The following is a 19,612-nucleotide window of genomic DNA, read 5'->3' as shown; positions in this document are numbered from 1 at the left end:
TTTATCTGGGACTGAAATTTTTCTTAGTGGCGCTTTTGGGTTTTTTTTACTTTGCTTTTTTTAACTCACTAGTAGTGCCCCCAACCCTGGCTCTCCATTTTATCTAGTTCTTGCTCCACTAAATACAGTAGTAATTTTTAAATTTTTCCCTGTTTTTCCTGTTTTCCTCTTATTCCTCTCATCATATCTCTTAGTCAACCATCACCTAAAAGCAAATTATTTTATTCTTGACACAAATTTTTTCCTTTTTTGCATTTTGTGGTCCATACCTCCTTTTTTGCCCCCTTTATCACTTCTCCCCAACTCAGGCCCTCCATTATAGGTAGATTTTGTACTATTTAGCACAATATAATTCACAGTTCACCACAAGATTTCTCAAGAAGGAGGGGAGAGGAGAGAAGAGGAAAAAAAGGGGGGGATAATTTTTTTTTACTCTTTTTTATTTTTATTTTTTAACTTTTTATTCTTTATTAATTCTCATTAATACTATCAACAAAACCACCCTCAGATGCCATTAAGGAAAAGGAAATCGAATATGATGGATACAAAAGACAGAGAGGTAGCACAGATATATGAGGAAAACTCTATGAAGAAAAAAATATATTGGAAACCTTGGAGCTAAATGACAGAGAATTTAAAATAGATATCCTGAAAATACTCAGAGATATACAAGAAAACACAGAAAGGCAATTTAGGGAGCTCAGAAAACAACTCAATGAACACAAAGAATATATTACCAAGGAAATTGAAATTATAAAAACAAATCAAACAGAGATGAAAAACTCAATTCACAAGCTAAAAAACGAGGTAACAAGCTTAGCTAATAGAACAGGCCAGATAGAAGGTAGGATTAGTGAAATAGAAGACAAGCAACTTGAGGCACATCAGAGAGAATAAGAAAGAGACTCAAAAATTAAAAAAAATGAGAAAGCCCTACAGGGATTGTCTGACTCCATCAAAAAGAATAACATAAGAATAATAAGTATATCAGAGGGAGAAGAGAAAGAAAATGGAATGGAGAACATATTCAAACAAATAATAGATGAGAACTTCCCAAGCCTGTGGAAAGAACTAAAGCCTCAAATTCAAGAAGCAAACAGAACACTGAGTTTTCTTAACCACAACAAACCTACTCCAAAGAACATCATAATGAAATTGGCACAAACCAATGACAAAAAAAAAAATTCTCAAGGCAGCCAGGGAAAAGAAGAATACAACATATAAAGGAAGGCCCATTAGATTATCATCAGATTTCTCAACAGAAACTCTACAAGCTAGAAGAGAGTGGACCCCAATATTTAAAGTCCTGAAAGAGAGGAACTTTCAACCATGAATACTATACCCATCAAAGCTATCCTTCAAATACGAAGAAGAAATAAAAACATTCACAGATACAGAAAAGAAGAGGGAATTTATCATCAGAAAACCCCCACTCCAGGAATTACTAAAAGGGGTTTTCCAACCAGATACAAAGAACAAAACAAAACAAAACCACAAGTAAAAGCTCCACCAAGAACACAATAAAACCAAATTTAAACTGTGACAACAACAAAAAAAATGGGGGGGGAGAGGACGGAGATTAACAGTAGCAAAGGACGATGGAGTGCAAAAGTACTCACAAGATAGTGTACTACAATGAACAGGGTAGGAACCCTTTTCATTACTTAAAGGTAACCACCATTGAAAAAACCACCACAGAAGCACATGATTTAAAAAAGATAGCAACAGAGGAAAGATGTATGGAATACAACCAAACAAAAAAAAAGATAGAAAAACGAAAGAGAAAAATCAAACAAGACACAAAACTAACAGAAAGCAATGTATAAAATGGCAATAGGGAACTCACAAGTGTCAATAATTACACTAAATGTAAATGAATTAAACTCACAAATAAAAAGGCACAGAGTAGCAGAATGGATTAAAAAAGAAAATCCAACTGTATGCTGCCTATAAGAAACTCATCTAAGCCACAAGGATAAAAACAAATTCAAAGTGAAAGCCTGGAAAACAATATTCCAAGCAAATAATATCAAAAAAAAAAAGCAGACGTAGCAATACTCATATCTGATAATGCTGACTACAAGACAGCAAAAGTACTCAAAGACAAATATGGTCATTTCATAATGATTAAAAGGACGCTGAATCAGGAAGACATAACAATTCTTAATATATATGCATCAAACCAAGGAGCACCAAAATATATAAGACAGCTACTTATTGACCTTATAGCAAAAACTGACAAAAATACAATCAGCCTGACCAGGTGGTGGCACAGTGGACAGAGAGTCAAAGTAGGATGCAAAGGACCCAGGTTCGAGACCCCAAGGTCACCAGCTTGAGTGCAAGCTCGCCTGGTTTGAGCAAAAGCTCACAAGCTTCAACCCAAGGTCGCTGGCTTGAGCAAGGGGTTACTCAGTCTGCTAAAGACCCGCGGTCAAGGTACATATGAGAAAGCAATCAATGAACAACTAAGATGTTGCAATGCACAACAAAAAACTAATGATTAATGCTTCTCATCTCTCCATTCCTGTCTGTCTGTCCCTGTCTATCCCTCTCTCTGACTCTTTCTCTGTCTCTGTTAAAAAATATATATATAAATCATACTTGGAGACCTCAATACACCACTGACAGCTCTAGATTGGTCATCCAAACAGAGAATCAATAAAGATATATTGGCCTTATACAAAACACTAGAGCACCTGGATATGATAGACATCTACAGGACATTTCAGCCCAAAGTGACAGAAAATACATTTTTATCCAGTGTACATGGATCATTCTCAAGAATTGACCATATGTTGGGCCACAAAAACAACATCAGCAAATTCAGAAAAATCGAAGTTGTACCAAGCATATTTTCTGATCATAAAGCCTTGAAACTAGAATTCAACTGCAAAAAAAGAGGAAAAAACCCCACAAAAATGTGGAAACTAAACAACATATTTTTTAAAAATGAATGGATCAAAAAAGAAATAAGCACAGAGATCAAAAGATATATACAGACAAATAAAAATGACAATACAACATATCAGAATCTATGGGATGCAGCAAAAGCAGTGATAAGAGGGAAGTTCATATCACTTCAGGCCTATATGAACAAACAAGAGAGAGCCCAAATGAACCACTTAACTTCACACCTTAAGGACCTGGAAAAAGAAGAACAATGACAACCCAAAACCAGCCGAAGAAAGGAGATAATAAAAATCAGAGCAGAAATAAATGAAATAGAGAACAGAAAAACTATATAAAAAATGAATAGAACTAGGAGCTGATTCTTTGAAAAGATCAACAAAATTGACAAACCCTTGGCAAGACTTACCAAGGAAAAAAGAGAAAGAACTCATATAAACAAAATCCAAAATGAAAGAGGAGAAATCACCACAGACATCATAGATATACAAAGAATTATTGTAGAATACTATGAAAAACTTTATGCCACTAAATTCAAGAACCTAGAAGAAATAGATAAATTCCTAGAACAATACAACCTTCCTAGACTGAGTCAAGAAGAAGCAGAAAGCCTAAACAGACCAATTAGTAGGGAAGAAATAGAAAAAACTATTAAAAACGTCCCCAAAAATAAAAGTCCAGGCCCTGACGGCTATACTAGCAAATTCTATCAAACATTCAAAGAAGACTTGGTTCCTATTTTACTCAAAGTCTTCCAAAAAATTGAAGAAGAAGCAATACTTCCAAACATATTTTATGAGGCCAACATAACCCTCATACCAAAACCGGGCAAGGACAGCACAAAAAAAGAAAACTACAGACCAGTATCTCTAATGAATACAGATGCTAAAATACTAAACAAAATACTAGCAAATCGAATACAACAACATATTAAAAAAAATAGTACATCACGATCAAGTGGGATTCATCCCAGAATCTCAAGGATGGTTCAACATACATAAAATGGTTAACGTAATACACCATATCAACAAAACAAAGAACAAAAACCACATGATCTTATCAATAGATGTAGAAAAGGCATTCGATAAAATACAACACAATTTTATGTTTAAGACTCTCAGTAAAATGGGTATAGAAGGAAAATATCTCAACATGATAAAGGCCATATATGATAAAACATCAGCTAACATTATATTAAATGGCACAAAACTGAAGGCTTTCCTCCTTAAATCAGGAACAAGTTAGGGTTGTCCACTCTCTCCACTCTTATTTAATGTGGTGCTAGAGGTTCTAGCCAGAGCAATCAGACAAAACAAAGAAATAAAATGCATCCATAAGAGAAAAGAAGAAGTAAAGGTATCATTTTTTGCAGATGATATGATCCTATACATCGAAAACCCCAAAGAATCTACAAAAAGACTACTAGAAACAATAAGCCAATACAGTAAGGTCGCAGGATACAAAATTAACATACAAAAGTCCATAGCTTTTCTATATGCCAACAATGAAACATTTGAGAATGAACTCAAAAAATAATCCCCCTCATGATTGCAACAAAAAAAATAAAATACCTAGGAATAAACATAACAAAGAATGTAAAGGACTTATATAATGAAAACTACAAACCATTGTTAAGGGAAATTGAAAAAGATACAATGAGATGGAAGAATATTTCTTGCTCTTGGATAGGAAGAATAAATATAATCAAGATGGCCATATTACCCAAAGCAATATACAAATTTAATGCAATTCCCATCAAAATTCCAATGACATTTTTTAAAGAAATGGAACAAAAAATCATCAGATTTATATGGAACTATAAAAAACCCCGAATAGCCAAAGCAATCCTAAAGAAAAAGAACGAAGCTAGGGGCATTACAATACCTGACTTCAAACTATATTATAGAGCCACAACAATCAAAACAGCATGGTATTGGCAGAAAAATAGACATTCAGACCAATGGAACAGAATAGAAAGTCTAGAAATAAAACCACATATATATGGTCAAAATTTTGGTAAAGGGGCCAACAACACACAATGGAGAAAAGAAAGCCTCTTCAACAAATGATGCTGGGAAAACTGGAAAGCCACATGCAAAAGAATGAAACTCGACTACAGTTTGTCCCCTTGTACTAAAATTAATTCAAAATGGATCAAAGACCTAAATATAAGACCTGAAGCAATAAAGTACATAGAAGAAGACATAGGTTCTAAACTCATGGACCTTGGTTTTAAAGAGCATTTTATGAATTTGACTCCAAAGGCAAGGAAAGTGAAGGCAAAAATTAATGAATAAGACTACATCAGACTAAGAAGGTTTTGCTCAGCAAGAGAAACTGACAACAAAATAAAGAGACAGCCAACTAAATGGGAAATGATATTTTCAAACAACAGCTCAGATAAGGGCTTAATATCCAAAATATACAAAGAACTCATAAAACTCAACAACAAACAAATAAACAATCCAATAAAAAAATGGGAAGAGGACATGAACAGACACTTCTCTCCCAGGAAGAAATACAAATGGCCAACAGATATATGAAAAGATGCTCATCTTCTTTAGTTATTAGAGAAATGCAAATCAAAACTGCAATGAGATACCACATCACACCTGTTAGATTAGCTATTATTAACAAGAGAGGTAATAGCAAATGTTGGAGAGGCTGTGGAGAAAAAGGAACCCTCATACACTGTTGGTGGGAATGTAAAGTAGTACAACCATTATGGAAGAAAGTATGGTGGTTCCTCAAAAAACTGAAAATAGAACTACCTTATGACCCAGCAATCCCTCTACTGGGTATATACCCCCAAAACTCAGAAACATTGATATGTAAAGACACATGCAGCCCCATGTTCATTGCAGCATTGTTCACGGTGACCAGGACATGGAAACAACCAAAAAGCCCTTCAATAGATAACTGGATAAAGAAAATGTGGCACATAAACATTATGGAATACTACTCAGCCATAAGAAATGATGACATCGGATCATTCACAACAAAATGGTGGGATCTTGATAACATTATACGAAGTGAAATAAGTAAATCAGAAAAAAGCAAGAACTGCATTATTCCATACGTAGGTGGGACATAAAAATGAGACTAAGAGACATTGATAAGAGTGTGGTGGTTATGGGGGGTGGGGAGAGGAAAAGGGCGAGGAGGAAGGGCACGAAGAAAACTAGATAGAAGGTGACAGAGGACAACCTGACTTTGGGTGATGGGTATGCAACATAATTGATTGACAAGATAACCTTGATATGTTTTCTTTGAACATATGTACCGTGATTTATTGATGTCACCCTAGTAAAATTAATAAAAAGAAAACAAAAATTAAAAATTAAAAAAAAAGAGTAGAACATCCAAAAGAATGTATTAGAATTTTAATAAATGACTTCCAACAATTTACTAAACTGGGGATAAGGTGTTTGATAACAATGTAGACTGACATAATTAGTCATATTCCTGGAAGAAAATAAATATACACCACCTCATAGTCTACAAAATTCCAGATGCAATTTTTTAAGACTTTAAATATAAATCCTAAATCTATATAAACACTAGAATAATATTTTAGAGAATGTCATATCTTAGGTGGGAAAGGACTTTCTCAACACAGTAGGAGATTTAGAAGTAGTTGAGGAAAAGGTAGTCATATTTAATTACACATATGTTGTCAGAAGAAACACCATAAAGTCAAAAGCAAGTGATTGGGGCCAAATACAGCAACAGATACTATAGATAAAGGCATACATTTCCTAATGTACAGAACATTTTTATAAAGTGGTAAGGAAAGGAAAGGAACCTAATAGAGGACCAAGTAAAGCTGAAGAGCTGAGGAAGTTCCTAGAAGAAATCCAAATAGTCAACAAGCATACAAAAAGTTGTTCATCCTCCCTAGCAGTCAAAGAAAATAAAAATGAAAATAAAATGCACAGTGAGTTACAAACCATGAATAGGATAATACTCTTAAGCCATGTGCTAAACAGCAAGAATTAAAAATACAATGCAAGCTGCTGCAATATTTTAAAAAATATTTGGCAATATCTATAAATCAAATACACACACATGCACGCACACAACTTTTGATGAAGTAGTCCCACTTGGCGAAGTCTATCCAATAAAAATAAAAGTACCCCAGTACCAACATCTAAAGCCATTTAACTAGGCCCATTTAATGTAATATATTTGTAATGGCAAAAACCAGGGATCTTCTCTGTTATTTGGTCTTTCTGTTGGTCCCGCACTATTTTTAAAAAACAATACTGCTTTCTCCATTTAATTATCTTGCCACCTATCCAAAAATTATTGACAATTTTTTAGTTTATTTCTCTGAACTCTATGCTTTCTATTTGTCCTTTGGTCTTTTCTTATGCTATTTGCAGCATCAATGAATGGGAATCTAGTTTTATAATCTGACTAATTGATGATCTATCTGTCCTCAGTCTAATATTTTTTAAAGTTTCTCTAATAAATTAACTATTTCCATTTTTATCATCAACTTGTACTCTCTTTTTATGGTTTTTTTTGAAGGCTTTACTACACACTACATGCAAAACCTATCATATCAGTCTCAGAGATTCACTGAAAGGACTACACCAGGTAATCTTTATAGAAACAGACTCATGGTTTCAGGCTTTGGAGTTTGAGCAGAAGTTGCTCAAACAATTTTCAGATGGCCCAGAGACTGAATTATGATTTCCAGGAATCATTTTATCCAGAAGCAGAAGATTTCAAGAAAACAGATCCAAAATTAAAGGAATTAATTGCCTCAAATCAAATAAGTTAATTTATGAGGCATACTTAATTGTAGTTATTTCTTGGGGCGTATTGTTAGTATTATTTCTAGAAATCTGCTTTGACATGGGTTTAGAAGGAAGCTTTTTCCTTTCTTATTAATCATCTATCTCTAACCTAGCAATGAAGAGGGGGTTATGAAGAAAATCAGTTTGTGGGGCAATATAATCATTTTTATACTGGAAAAGCTTTGTTCTTTTTTTCTAGAAGTTTTATATTTGAGGTAACTGATGGTGTGAATGGTGAGAACATCAAAGTGCTCGATTTCATCCATGCTGCTCAAATGCTCCTTTCTCATGGGTTAAACTCAATCCTTTCCCACCAACACTTTTCTATCAGTGTAAGTGACCTAGAGGGTACTTGAGAAATTAATTGAATTAGAACCCTGAACCTTTACAACAGGTCCTTGGACTTGGTTGTAACTGTATCCTCTCTCTGGCCACAGAAAATAAAGGACTTCTTTAAAACTTTCCTTTAATCTTTCTGACCATCCATGCCAGCTATCGTTAGTTTTCAATTGCTTGTTTTCCACACCGACACTCTCTTGGAATATTGAAGGAGCCAGGTGACACCAAAAATTTTATAATCATTGTTCCTGTCATATCAAGTGGTTTTTTCAATCACTTAATATCCCATTGCCTTAGCCTGCCCAAGTACTTCATCCCATTCCACCATTGGTGGGCATTTGAGTAATCATAATGTCACTGCACATCATGGATTACCTGTGTCTTATTTCTGCCAGTGCTCTCCTTAAATATGTGAGCGATGTATTTTCTAAATTTGAAATTCTGCTTCCTGGGGTCACTTTGGGTACCAATTGTTGTACCACTCAAAGTCTTAGCAAGAAACAGATGAAACGAACTGGAGAAGAGGCTCATAAAGAAACCATTTACACAGGTGCAGGCAAGGGGTAGGAAAACCACAAGGGATCCCACAGAATCCTGGATATGATAACATTTCTAGGTTTTTATTTTCACTCCCATAGGACTTTATTTCACTATATCATACAAAATAAAAATTTGGGAGTCATTCAAGATTATCCCTCTTTTTATTACACACCTCTTTCAGTTATTTAAATACCAAGTTCTCCTAAATGTACATCTAAAATATATATCTACTTTTCCTACAACATTGTCCCACAGTGTGCCAGCATACTTCAATTCTTATTGAATCATAAGAATGTTAGTGTATCACAGATTTCATACACAGGATTAGGAAAAGAGGATATTAGAAAAATAAGGAATTACTAGGTCATAGAGGACATTCTATGTCATAAAGAGAAGTTCATTGTCCTTAACTTATACCAAAAAAAAAAAAAATTGGGATAGTAGAGCCCTTTATAGTTCCATATTATTTGTGTTGTTATAATTGAACACTCAACTTGAGAAAATGCACTAATACTACAACATCAGCAAAAAGGACATTAATTTTAATATGCAGTACATTCAATTATAACACTATAAAGAATATGAAGAAAAGCAGCTATAAACATCCAGCTGCAGAGTTTAAGCAGTCTCATACTGTGACTTTAGAAAAGACAAATTATACATTGTCATTTCATCTTAAAAACCAAAATGTGGCCTGACCTGTGGTGGCGCAGTGGATCAAGTGTCTACCTGGAAATGCTGAGGATCTCCGGTTCGAAACCCTGGGCTTGCCTGGTCAAGGCACATATGGGAGTTGATGCTTCCAGCTCCTCCCCACCTTCTCTCTCTGTCTCTCTCTCCTCTCTCTCTCCCTCTCTGTCTCTCTCTCTCCCTTTTTCTCTCCTCTCTAAAATGAATTTAAAAAAAATTAAAAAAAAACAACCCAAAATACATTATATTAAATACCAAACTATATTATGACCTGGGAGTTATAAACTTTAACACAATTCAGGAGACATATAGACTTGGTTCTTTATTTTGATCAGTATTTCTAAGGAAATGTTAAGCTACATGACATAAGGTGGATAGGGCCAATATATCTAAAGGTCTCCCTATCTCCACTACAGTACCATATATTAAGTATAAGGTATAGAATTAAACAAATCTCACCAATTATGATGTATTGCCTATATATTTTATGTCAAATATGATTATAATATGATATAATATAAAACGTTAGATTCACTATAAAATGTAAGGGTAAGTCACACCCATTGGTCTCCTATCTATGTTGTAGTAACATTTGTTAATATAAAATGTGGATTGCTGTGTGGTTTGCAAATTAAATGTAAGCTGAAATCATGAATACTGCTTGTTGTTTGAATGTATTATTTTATAGTAATTTATTTTTAAGAATAAAATATGATAAAGATGCCCCTTTTATGAGACCTTTATGAGAAAACAAAGTAATATCCAAACAAATATGCACATGATTCCCCATTCCTGAATTTACTTGCCCAATTTTTCTTCATTCAATAACATCTCTCTGGCTCATCTACTTTAACCCCCAAACAGAAGGCATACTCTGAAAGAAAATCTGTGCTATAGGATGGAACAGACAACTCAACTCTTTCATAATACTCCACATACAACAACATGTTAAACATCTTTTGATTGCTAAGAATAATAATAATAAATCCTTGGAATTGTGAGCCTTTATAACTCATAATTGGATAGAGCATTCATAAAACAAAACTAGACTAGGTAGCATGATCACTTTTCCTTTATTCTCTAAACCCCATAAGGCATTATTTAGGCCAGACAGCCTTTAACAATTGTCTGACTTTGGTTCAAAGAAGGATATTCATTAGAAAGAACAAATGGCATATGTTCCAAGAAAAATATTCATTAAATGTCAGGACAGTACTTGGACTTTTCTGTTATTCTGAAATTAATCAATGCCTTGTTAATAGTTCTTTCTATGCACAATAAGAAAAAAATCATGCAAGAAATGAGTAGTTCACATCTTCATGCTCCCTATGACCGCTGTCCATCAAATACAAATTTTTCAGTTCTCCAATACATGTTTCTATTTTTTTTTATTTTTTTGTTTGAAGGCGTAGGCAAGACCTAATGTTAATTGCTTTAAACAAAATATATAAATGAATTTTAAAAATTATTTTCTGAAAGCATATTTCTTTCCTGGAAGATCTAGGAAAAAAATGGAACCATCAAGAGAACTAAAAGTTTGTAAAAGCATACTACAATATATCAGGATATTATTAAAAAACAATGTAGTAATTATTTTTCTTCATGTTTTTTGAGCCTAAAGCCAATTCCATGATGTGACTTTTTTTATCTCTCATTTGCATGAGCTACCATTTCAAATTAACTAGGAAAATAAAATATATTTTCTTTTAAGAAATAGTGGAAATTGCCGGACCTGTGGTGGTGCAGTGAATAAAGCGACAACTTGGAACGCTGAGTTCGCCGGTTCAAAACCCTGCACTTGTCTGGTCAAGTCACATATGGGAGTTGATGCTTCCTGCTCCTCCCCCCTTTCTCTCTCTCTTTCTTTCTCTCCTCTCTAAAATGAATAAATTTTAAAAAATAGTGGAAATTATTATAACTTTCTGATAATATAAATAAATCTATATAAGAAGTGTTTAAAAATATAATTTTTTTTACTTTCTTTAAAAACTAAAAGATATACAATACTATATACCAACATTTTCTTTCTACTGAAATTGATTATCTGTGTAATATTTGAGAGGGTTTTTTTAAGCTCAAAAAGGAATACTTTGCAACATCCACCTGATAAATAATATATTTATGGTGATAGTTAATATGCCAAAGCTTTCCAAATACTTAGTTTAACATAAATGTGATATGAATTCCTGTATAGATATTTTATATAAAATAAAAATCTGTAAATAAAATTTAATTGAAAAGTCTTTAAAGATTTATATATACAAATTTCATTATATTGCTTTTCTTTTAGGATAATCAATTAAAAATTCAATAATTTTCAATTCATTAAAATATTATGATTCAACATTATAATAAAATATGCAACTGTAAATAATTAAAAGAATAGTTTATCAGACTAATGATGTGAAAATATGGTTGCAATATAGTAAGTGGAATATCAAACATTATACTGGGAAGATGAATACCACCAATACATTAATAGTTCATAAATTCTGCATAGTTTTTCTTTCTTAAAAATCTGGATTTTCATCTGGCTCAAATATTTAGGAAAAATATAATGTTCATATACATACACATTTTTAATTGTACTGCTACTCAACCTATTTTTTAGTGGAATTAATACAAAAATTTATTGGCCACCAGATAGCCGAGAGAAACATTTTGCATATACAGTTGATACTAGATATAAGAAAAAAAAGTTTAATAATTCTTTAGTTAGAATTTCTTTGGAAACATGTTATATGTTATTTTGATAACTTTCAAAATATCTTTTCTTCTTATTTTCATAATTGTAAAATGATTTGCTGGCTTCAAAGAAACTTCTATCAAATAAGTAAAGAATATAATTTCTATTAGGGCAACAAGATGTTTGAATCATTGAGGTATTACCTTTGAAATTTTTACACACAGAATAAATCTTGAGAAATTTAATTTGGGTGAATATTATGTATTCTGTGTATGAAACCTGTCTTGCATATCAATTCGTTTACCAACTATTATTAAGGGATTATATTACAAAAAATGATTTCTTCAAGTGAAAATGACAGCAATAAAAGTATTTGTCAAAGGGTTGTTAAGGGGATTAAATGAGGTAATGTATATAAAGGTCTTAGTACAGTATTAATACTACTATTTTTATCATCATCATTATAAGATATTATTAGTCAAGTAATCATAGGTTTAAGTGGGATCATAGGGTTCATTGGGGATTAAATAATCTTCATAAATCTTTTAACATAGTGCCATGTTATAATAATAATAATAATTTATTTCTGATATGTATAGCATCAGATTAATAGTATCTCATAATCTACTGGTTTCTTTAATATATATTTCTTTTATGACTTCAAATTAATGGTTTGTTATTAATTGACCTCAAAATACTAACCTATACTTCGGGTGGAAATATGTGGTAATTACGAGGGGAAGGATAATGTACAGCTAGTGCTCGACTTACAACCACGATTGGTTCCAACAGACAGGTCGTAACACGATTTGGTCGTAAGTTGAGTAGACTATATGTACAGTACTGTGAAATGATGTTATAAAAATCTTTAAGTCATATTTTATCATAATTTTCTTTCATTATTGTTATATATCATAATTTTCTTTGTTCATTTTATGCCATTTTTATCATCTCTATACCATTTGTTTCTTATTTTTACATTTGTCAGGTTTAAGTAAAACACTACATTACCAGTACAACTGGTTTAATATTTGCAAAGACAATTTCCTCTTGGTAGACATCTTGGGAGGAGTTTGATGAAAAATATCCAAGACACAAAACACAAATTGCTGTACCGAGTCTGGGATAACAGTTGAAATAGTGCATGCGGAGATGGTAGTGCTGCCGGAAACAGGTCCGCACTGTCATACGCCCAGCTGGGCAACGCTTGCACTGCCAGACGTGGAGCAGTCGTGGCTAGCAATTGTGGTTGTAAAGTCGAGTGGTCGTAAGTTGCATAGGTCATAAGTCAATCAATATTTGTATTTAACTTTTAGCAAAATAGTTCCAAAAGCCCAACTTGTCTGAGCACTTAGCTTACATGGATATAAAAATACATTTAAAAATCTACATTTAAAAATAGATTTCAGTGAAATTACACTTTTTCCTTTTTAAGTGTTGCTAGCATTAGTCTGTTGAAAGAAGTCAATGCAATTAAATTTGGAAGATGATAAAGTTTAATTAACATCATATGATTACAATCTTATAATTTAAGTAGCAAAAATATTAAAAGTTTTCAGGGATAAAGAAATAAAGCCTGACCTATGGTTGTGCAGTGGTTGGAGCGTTGACCTGGAACAGTGAGGTCGCCGGATCAAAACCCCAGGCTTACTGGGCCAAGGCACATGTGAGAAGCAACTACTATAAATTAATGCTTCCTGCTTCTATCCCCCCCCCTCTCAAATCAATAAATAAAATCTTTTAAAAAATAAATAATAATGTGTAATTTAAATATTGGCAGATTCAATTATCATCTTTAAGACATCTAGCACTCAACAGTTGAGAAATTTATTATGGCCCTTTAACATTTATAATTGACATTAATAATTTCCTTTTTAAAATGACACTCATATCTTTAGGTAGCTATTTAACATTCTATATTTAATTTTTGGAGTCGGTGGAGAAAAAAGAGGGAATTAGAAACCATTTAAAACTGTATTAAATAGTTAAATGGAAATTAATCACATTTCTACTACTTACAAGCTGTGTGACTTTGCAAAATGACTTACCATCTCTGTGCCTCCAGTTTTTCTATCAATAAAATGAGTCTGTGACATTATAGCCTGTGACAAATATAATTCTGTAGACTATTCAATTTGGCAATGTAAAAAATGTTATTAAATATTACTGATACAGACAGGATGTAATTAATATCTAAAGTAGTACAGGCAAATAATTCCAATGACAGGCAATTTTGTCCTTTTGTTTCTTATGCCTTTATTATTTTTTACTTTAATCCTTTTTCTTACAACATGATTTTGGTCAACGAGTCTGCCAAAACTGCCTGAGATTAATGGAATGTGCAACTGACTATATTTCATTGCAAACAAGATGATTAAATGTGTAACAACCAAAAGAAAAAAAAAACAAGATCCATAATGGTAAAATAATAATAGTTAACACATATGAGCACTTACTATGTGCCAGTTACCATTCTAAGTGTTTTGCATGAAATGATTTATTTATTTATTTAAATTACCCTACAATGTAAATATTATTTCAGGTCTATAATCTTTTACCTACAATTTGAAAGCAAATGTCTCTGAAAATTCTTTTTTTTCTCATATCAGCAGGAATCTGACCTGAATTGATATGAAACCATTTATAATCTTAAATTATCCTTTAGTTTCATTATTTCATTTTTCTGCAGCAAATTTAATATTTTAATATGCTTCTTGACACTCTGCTATGACTTATAAATAAGGTTTTTACTAAATTACTTATTTAAAATTCAAAACATTCTGAATTTGAAAAGCCCTTTGACTCAAAGGTGTTGGAAAATAAGTTGTAAACTTATATTATCATGCTCATTTTACTGATAGGTAAACTGAGGTGCAGAGATAATAAGTCATTTTATAAAGTTACACAGCTTGTAAGCAGTAGAAATGTGATTTTTATGTAAACACTTAATATAGTTTTCAATGTTTTTCCCCATTCTTTCGTTTTCCACTAACTACAAAATCTCAAATATAGAATGTTAGATGGATAACTAGAGATATGAGTGTCATAAAAAAAACACACACACACTAGAAAAGTGTATTGTTTCCAATAGTGCTAGCTAAAGAATCATTTGTATTTTAGAGAGACCATATTGGTTGACCCAGATGAATCAGCTGACACTGAAACATTACTTTATTTGACTGGATGTGTGTCATGGTTACTCCAAAGGTTCTCAAATGCTGCACCAGCATGCCCTGTCAGAAATGTAAACAACTATATAATAATCAGACTGGCACGTGGAATTACAGAGCAAGCAAAGTTTTCAAAGGGCCTAAACATATCTGTCTTGATTAAAACTTCACAGATGGAATTTCTAGAGTTATCCATAAAGCAGCTTGAGGTGAATGTTAGGGAACTGAGTTTCTGTTTCTAGCTCAGAAACCAAATTGTTGTCTGAGTTTGAATAAATAAATACGCAGTATTTTATTTCATATGTTCCCATTTCTAAATTTATTTACAAATCTATTTCCATGAAATCTGTATGAAATAAATGTATGTGAGTACAGTTAATTGAGCCTTTTAAAGGAATACCTAAAAGGAGCATTTACTACTTATATTTCAGTGCTTAATTCTGAAGCAGTTTGTCCCATTTTCACAGTAGTAGGAGCCAAACTCGAAAATGTCATCTGCAGTGTGTTCCAAGATAGAATATTTAAGCTAATCTTTAAATTATATAACAACATTTTTAAAATGACAAAACAATAATTTTGTAATCGTTACTCTAAACACAAGATCCATCCTTAGTCAGAATGTAAATGTGTAAGTTAATAATTCAAGCATACTTGTTTCTATTACATTTTACATAAATTATTAATGTTTCCCGATTTCAGTAATTACTGGGACAGCAGAATACTGCAAACTCTAAAACTAGTTCAATTAAGGGCAAAGAACAATTCTCTCCTTTCACATTAGACTTGTGGCTTCTGATTTCTAGAACAGTACATAACCACAATTGCTAAAACATTTAGTTGCACCAAAAAGTTGTTGTTATGACTTGTATGGATGGCTCACTTATTATGCCACTAATGTCAAAACATTGCAATCAAATAAAAAAATGTGGATAAGGCTTTGGAATTGATAACATTGGAGAACAAAATTTTTGTTGCATCCACAAAAACACTTGTTCTTTCTTATCTAATTCGAGTGTGCTGATCTCAAATCTGACATTAGTTTTTCTCTGCAAGCTACAGGTTTTTTGCAATTCAAGATTTTATGTTTTCAAATTATTGTAAAATTTTCAACATTTAGTTTAACATAATGAAGTCGAATGTCTTCTTGGGGCATCATCTTTGTGAAAATATAATAATTTATATAATGCAGTAAATACACTAATACACTAAAAGATATGATTGCATCAGAATTTGTCTACAACTTCAAAATAGAACATATTAAAACACTTATTTTAATCATAAAATTTGCGCAAAATTTATTTAAATTCTATTCAGGCAAAAATTTGCATTTGTAGCTCTTGGCATTTCTGTACTTGTTGAGGACAATCTTGTTTGATGCTCCAGCAGTAGTCTGCTCATCACTAACAGCTCCAAGATTTTTGGGAAACTTATCAAGGTGGCTGTTCAGGAAGTGAATCTTAACGCTCATGTTGCATCCAGTGTTGCAGAAAGCCAACAGCATCCTTTGAACCAAAAGTTTATAGTTTTCTGCTTTTTTGTTACCAAGGAAGTTCTTTGTAACTGCCACAAAAAACTGCCATGCTGCTTTCTCCTCCTTATTCATCCTCCTGGCAAATTCTTCATCACGTATGAGGGTTCAAATTTGAGGTCCAGGGAATACACCTGCTTTTATCTTCTTGAAAGACAAGGCAGGAAAAGCAGAAATAATATGTTGAAAGCATTCACTTTCTCTATTCAAAGCCTGAACAAACTGCTTAATTAAGCCAAGTTTGATGTGAAGTGGAGGAAAAACAGTCCTGTCTCGATTAACTACAGGTTCATTCACAATATTTTGCATCCCTGTTCCAGAGCTTCACGTTTTAGCCACTCCTTCTATGTCCAGTGTTTCTCCTGAGCTAGGCTGTTCCACAAACACAGAAAGCAAGGATTCTTCGTGAAATCTCTCTGTTGTCCTAGCAGGAAATTTACCATTTTAAGATCCACACAAATGATCCAGTTATGCCCCTCATACTTCAGAAAGTCAAGGACAATTTTTATGTCATTATAATCTTCTTGCAAATGAGTCGAATAACCAATTGGAACCGCTGCATAAACATTACTGTTGTGTAGAAGAACACATTTCAGACTCCATTTAGAGCTGTCAAGAAATATCTGCCATCCTGTTGGACTGGAAGTGGTAACACCTAGCTGGCTGAGAAGACTGCTGATACCATGACAGTAAACAAAGTGTTTGTCTTCAAGAAAAAAGTCCACAAAAATTTATTAATGCTTCCTGAAATGCGATACTTAAGCTGACTGGTGAAGTACATTCTTTTCTTGAAGCCTAGAGGCTAATAACTCAGCTGCTTTCTTTGATAGGCCCAAATCTCTTACTAAGTCATTCAATTCGGGTTGACTAAACTGCTGAGGGGTTAATGAGTGCTTGGCATCAGAAGAAGACCCTTCAGATTCTACAACCATTTCCTCCTGCATCTTATCAAAATACACTTGATCACTGTGTTCACTTTCTTCATCCTTAGAAGAAATAAAACCATTGAAAACTGGAACCAGTAGTGTCTCAGAGTGTGGGATAGGTCGTATTGCTGAAGGAATATTAGGATATGCAATCATATGCCATTTTTTCTAGCCGATGCCCTTTGTATGGATCAGACAGAAATAACAGTCACTGCTGTGGTCCTTAGGTTCATGCCAAACCATGGGAATACCAAAAGGCATTCCTTTGCATTTTCCTTTTCCAGTCACAAAGCATTTCCTCACAATTAGTACACACAATATGAGGAGCCCAATTATTGTCTTGATCACCAAGGGGAACTTGAAAATACTCAATATATACACGTGTCACAAATGATAAAATAGTGCACTTTTGACGTTGAAGTGTGTAACAGCCACATATATAACAGAAGGTGTCAGGACAATTCTTACATTTATGCCTACTTGAAGAAGCCATGATTCAATCCTAAAACAAAATAAGAGGGTGTTTTTATCAGATAATTTTTTACATTTAAAAACAACTACAATTATGTAAAAGTGATATTTGTAAAACATTAATTTCCTTGTGGTTATGTTCAATCCAAGAGTCATTGCTCTTTAACTCCAATTTAAAAACCAATGCATGCCATTAACTATAACAAAAAGAAATTAAAATTGCATAAAAATTAGAGCATGCAACAAAAGACGGATTTTAGATTTGGAATCAGTGATGCAGAAATATATAGAAAAAGTTCTTAAACCTCATGCAACAGAAAATGGAAAAAAATTGCTCCCCATTGTAATAGAATATGTACTCTATAAAGAATATGGGAATGTTCAGAATTATAAATTGTGATAATTCAAATTGCAGAATATATCTCAAAAAAAAAAAACCACACAAAAATTGAGGGGCTAGGAGTGGGTTGCTGCATATTGTAAACCCTCTTCTCTGATTTTTTATTATCTTGTTAATTAAAGTAATCCAAAGCTAAAGTAGCTTGGACATGGGGATACACATGTAATAAACAGATTTAGCTATAGTTTGTCACTTTTTACTCAAGGAAACAGTTGTTGTGAACATTCACAATTGAAGATGATAGATTGATACTACACCAAATTATATATTTATTAGAACAAAAGAAATCTAAACCACTCTTCTCGATATGTAAGCCTAAAATGCAAGTGATATAAATATATTAATGTTTTAAATCAATCAGATTTTAATCTAAATTCAAAAGCATAAAAAGTAACCTTTAAGCCCTGGCCGGTTGGCTCAGCGGTAGAGCGTCGGCCTAGCGTGCGGAGGACCCGGGTTCGATTCCCGGCCAGGGCACACAGGAGAAGCGCCCATTTGCTTCTCCACCCCTCCGCCGCGCTTTCCTCTCTGTCTCTCTCTTCCCCTCCCGCAGCCAAGGCTCCATTGGAGCAAAGATGGCCCGGGCGCTGGGGATGGCTCTGTGGCCTCTGCCCCAGGCGCTAGAGTGGCTCTGGTCGCTATATGGCGACGCCCAGGATGGGCAGAGCATCGCCCCCTGGTGGGCAGAGCGTCGCCCCCTGGTGGGCATGCCGGGTGGATCCCGGTCGGGCGCATGCGGGAGTCTGTCTGACTGTCTCTCCCTGTTTCCAGCTTCAGAAAAATGAAAAAAAAAAAAAAAAAAAAAAAGTAACCTTTAAAACCTACTGCTGCTTGACCAGGTGGTGGCACAGTGGATAGAGCATCGGACTTGGATGCAGAAGACCCAGGTTCGAGACGCCGAGGTCGCCAACTTGAATGCGGGCTCATCTGGTTTGAGCAAAAGCTCACCATCTTGGACCCAAGATCGCTGGCTTGAGCAAGGGGTTACTTGGTCTTTTGAAGGCCCACGGTCAAGGCACATATGAAAAAGCAATCAATGAACAACTAAGGTGTAGCAACAAAAAGCTGATGATTGATGCTTCTCATCTCTCTGCATTCCTGTCTGTCTATCCCTCTCTCTGACACTGTCTTTGTAAAAAAAAAAACA

This window comes from Saccopteryx leptura, chromosome 2 (assembly GCF_036850995.1).
Source record: "Saccopteryx leptura isolate mSacLep1 chromosome 2, mSacLep1_pri_phased_curated, whole genome shotgun sequence".
Classification (NCBI taxonomy): Eukaryota; Metazoa; Chordata; class Mammalia; order Chiroptera; family Emballonuridae; genus Saccopteryx; species Saccopteryx leptura.
This window is presented reverse-complemented; position numbering follows the sequence as displayed.